The 4,831-nt window shown below is 38.9% G+C and overlaps 1 protein-coding gene across 1 annotated transcript in view; it reads right to left on the bottom strand.

The window, feature by feature from the left end:
* Window positions 1–4,831, bottom strand: part of LOC106475333 (probable 28S rRNA (cytosine-C(5))-methyltransferase) — a 25,223-nt gene that overhangs the window by 1,408 nt on the left and 18,984 nt on the right. The window lies entirely within an intron of this gene.

Genomic DNA, 4,831 nt, shown 5'->3' with positions numbered 1-4,831 from the left:
ATACTATTGATTGAATCCCAACCTGTAGCCATAGAATGATCTGTTCCGAATCACTGGAATCACGATGATAAAGTAAGCAACATTGAGGTACAAAAAACCTCCTCCTCCATTTGAAGAAGCCTGAAAGGCAACACCCCAAGCTCCAAATGATGAGACAGTGTATGCAATACTCAACCAAAGGAACAGAACTCATCCAATCTGGAATCATGAACATTCATACTCACTCCCAAAATGAGTGGGCAAGGAGCATTCCACTCACTGAACATAACCAAAATTGAAATCTGATTGGATGTGGAGAGAAAAAGTGAGCAGATGAATTGGAGAAAAGGAATGAACCCATTTCCCATCTGATAGAGTGTTGGGTAAGAAGAACTGGTCTGAGGACATAGAGAGAATGAGAAAGTGGTTTGTGGACAAAGGCACAAATCATTTCAACCGGTGATGTCCGTAGGTCAGCAGCAACAAAAAATAAACCTTCAGGTAAAGGGGATATACGGCATACAAGAGTCAGGTCACAAACTGGTGTAGAGACAGAACATGTAACCTTAATCTACCTGGTAGGTAACTGGAATGGTCATTTGGGACCAATTATCCAAAATGATATGAGGAATCTGAAGAGGGACTCAAAAAATACGTGGTCAAGATAACTGAACGGTAGTCGATAAAGCCACTGTAAACAATGATGATTGTGGAAGATGCAAAATCCTCTGTCAAAGAGCAAAGTCAGAAAATGAGTAATAGTTGACACCATTGATTGAAAATGGTTCAACCTCCACACAAAACAACATTGCCAGTATGCATGTCATTATTGTTGATAAAAGTGTCTTTTGGACTAACCAGAAACTGAGACAGATACAAATCAACCTTAGAAATTAAACCCCAATACCGTATGAAAGACAGCATAACTCTATGCCAGAAGCTTGAGCTTCTGTATAGCCAGGTGTACCATATCAGATCATGGTTGCTTCCACAGCAAAAGCCTAAAAAGAAGTGGAAGAGTTGAACACACCAGAAGGGACTTCAGAAGCAGAAACCCAGGTGTAGCAGCCAATCTGGTGCTATCAGCAAGATCTGATAGTGGGTTGTAACAACTCATATTTCTTACCATGAGTAACATATGAAATGGTGAGAAGGTTTAGAGCAGTAATCCCATCTTGTCCAGAAGGAAAGCAGCTATTGCCAAAGCCCAAAGATGAGATACTGGAGACCAAATTGCCAGTAGTTGGGTAATCCAATAAGAGGTCAACTCACCAATCCAACAGAACCTTGAGATGATGCAACATCTATTCTGTCGGGAGAATCCGTTTGGATTGAGACAATGGACCTACTATCACAGGCACCATCTGTGGAACATGTGGAAGCTCGTAGGATGATAAGATAGGAATAGTCCAAAAAAAAGGAGGTCCAAAATACGAAAATAAGGAGCCCTAGACAAGATGTCTTCTTGATGAGAAACATAAGACACCACCACAGAATAGTCAGAGTGAAGTCTGAAGAAGCCCAGACCATGAGGCCTTGCCTTGAAAAGCAAGAAGAATGAAAACAATGTGTATGGAATCCTTGTTGTCCAAGTAATGGGAGAAGGAGAGATGAGTAACAGAGTGGTGTCCTATTCTATAATGTTGAGCAGGATGGCAGACAGCTCAGTTTGACAGAGAGATGAGAAATAACAAATACCCAGACTGATAAGATATTGAATTGGAGCAAGAATAGATGTCATAGTCCCTAAAGGGAAGGCTGTCTGGATTATATGTGAAAGTATAATCAGAATGTGATGGTTTAACAATTGACGAGATGGTGCCAGCAGTAACCTGTTGTCTGTGGAATGGTGTGTACACAGTACAATAAAATGAAGTGGATGAGGAAAAAAAAAAACTCGTATGATATGGCAGAACCCATGTGAAGCCTATGCAAGTCAGAAGGAAAAAACCTGGAACTGCAGTACCTGACCCTTGTGCACCACAAATGCCAAGAGTGGTGGACTCCACTGCTAAGGCAAAGTACATATAGCAGCCAACTACAACAAAGTTGGACATCTACAATTCCAGTAAAAAAAAAATCAACACAGATTGAGGAATGAGTAACTTATGAATCGTGGAGAATCTAGGCATTGATGTTGACAAGAAGACTGATGATTGGACACCAATATCCGGTCCAACAGGCCCAACAACTGAAGAACTAGCCTGGCTCTCTCACTACCCCTAGACCAAACAAACTCAGATAAGTGCAGGAGATGGAAACCCTATAGGTTGGGTGGATAAAAGTGGGGAAGATGTGAACTGAATGACCAATTGTGACCTAAGACCTGCAGAGCTCCTGGACTCTTAGTTAAGGTTACCACACATCCAGAAATTCTTGGAACTGAGCCCTCACATCCCCTGAAGGCATACAATAATCACCGATGCTGCCAGCAATCAGACTAAGCAGTGGAAACCTTGAATATAGACAGAATATACTCTGAGTACCAATATACCGAGGGGCTGATATCAATACTCATGAAGAGGGGTGGAACTATGACCCCCCTATAGGAGCCAATGAAATTCAAGATTCCAACAATAACCGGGAGGAATGTAAAAGCCGAAAATTGAACCAACATGCATGCTAACAAAGGATCTAGCTCATAATCAATGAAGCTGGTGATCTTGAGTCTTCTACGAAGAGAAGTGAAAGGAAACACTATTTGAGTTGTTAGTCCATAGACTTACTCTGTCCCATCAGGTGACATAGACCTATATAGGTGAATTACAAACTCCACCTCAGAACCATGAAATTCGAGGAGCAAATGTATTATTTAAGAGTCAGAAAAATGCCTCCACCTGGTGATAGTAGGCTAAATCACAAAGTTCCAACAATATGTCAGATAAGGCCTAACTGTCCCTTCATGTAACTAAGAAATAAACCTTCTAGCATGAACCACAATATCTATGTATGGAGAAAAGAAACAAACAAAAAAACTAAAAATTTGCCCTCTGACCTTTCAGCCATCAAGTAAGTCACTGGCTCAAAAGCAACTGCAAAAAGCCCCAAACATTACACAATCAAAGAAGTAACAGAGGAAATACAAATCAAAGGCAGCTTATCCAAAAGTGGCCTACTTTTCATTTTTCATGGAACAGCATTTTTTGAGGTAAAGTACAAATTTGGCCCATCTGCCACATCCACCCTAGAGAACCAAACCATGGACCCTCATGCTGCAAGTCTGTAAATCTACCACTGTCCCAACAGGGAGGATGGATATCAAACATACCAAAAGACGATAGAAAACCAAATCTAAAGTATCTACAAAATGTCAAGGATTGCTCTTAATGGTAGCCTTAGACCCCCTGGAGGTCCACCACATATCTGAATATAAGACTTCATCTCAATACAAATCAGATCACTGACAGTCTCAACTGAGAGTTACCACCTCCCCTGATTGTTGTGTGATGCAATATATCAGAGGTGGGAGAGGAGACATCAAATTTGCCTCCATAAACTCACACACCCACATGCACATTAGGTGTTGCAATCCTGGAACCCTGCATGCTTATGGGGCAATATCCTAAGACCCATAATTTATAGAAGATAATTCTGGGATTTTCAGTATTATATTCACCTTTTCTGGGTCAAAGGGATGTCACCATTATCCTGGTTATTTTTATTCTTGTCATGGTGAGACTTAATCAATTGCTTGAAATCTCATATACACTTACTATACAGCATCTAGTTTTGGCATAACAAAATTTACATAATTTGATATAGTATTTCTATCATACTTTAGGTTGTTAAATTTCTAAAATTTTCTTGAGACATAGTTGACAAGCCTAACTATAGTTTATGTCTAAGTTCAGACAATTCTGAAAAGTAATTCAAGGAAGGTATTTTTTTTTTATGCTCTTTACTTGATGCAAACTGCATAGTTTAAATTTTCTGTAAATTTTGCTCGGTATCTTTAACCAATGACATTTCTTGATTATAGAAAGCTGCCTGTATTCAAATTTAATTTCTTATATTGAACAACCAATCCTTCTTGCTGGATGACGATGACATACAAAAGAGGTCAATTGAAGGTAAGTGCAAATGATTAGTTTTAACAATATTCTATGTTTGCGTTATTTTTTAATAACAATGTTTTGGGACAACATGGGACCCACTGGTCCATCTTGGCTGTCCCATCTGTTAAACTAAACTAAAACTATTAATAAATAAACGTTTAAAAAATCTTAAAGCCAGCCCTTATCATTCATATAATTATCAAGCTTTCTCTTGAACTCATTTAAATTTACTTCCTCCACAACATCCGAAGGCAACCCATGACCCACTTTGTAAATTCCCTTTACAATCTTAAACACCTCAATCAGATCCCCTCTAATTTCTTTTTTCAACAGAAAACATTTTGAGATATTTCAACCTCTCCTCGTATGGCAACCCCTCCATCCTAGGCATCATTCTTGTAACCCTCCTCTGAACTCCTTCCAACAATTCAATGTCTTTCCTAAGGTACGGAGCCCAAGACTGAACACAATATTCCAAATGTGGCCTAACCAGTGACCTACACAATGAAATTTTATCCTCTTTAGACTTGTATTCAATATTTCTGTAGATACAACCTAAAATCCTATTTGCCCTATCACTAGCAACAGCACACAGCTTGAATGGCTTAAGAGTCTGATCAACTATTACACCAAGATCCCTTTCTTTTATGACTGTTAATGTTATTCCCAATGAAATAATACTTATAATTGAAATTATTATAACCCATATGCATTGTCTTGTATTTATTATAATTTAAACCCATCTGCCATTTATTCGCCCAACTCACTAAATGATCTAAATACTTTTGTAAATCAGC

The sequence above is a fragment of the Limulus polyphemus genome, unplaced genomic scaffold (assembly GCF_000517525.1).
Source record: "Limulus polyphemus unplaced genomic scaffold, Limulus_polyphemus-2.1.2 Scaffold8417, whole genome shotgun sequence".
NCBI classification, from domain to species: domain Eukaryota; kingdom Metazoa; phylum Arthropoda; class Merostomata; order Xiphosura; family Limulidae; genus Limulus; species Limulus polyphemus.
This window is presented reverse-complemented; position numbering and strand designations above follow the sequence as displayed.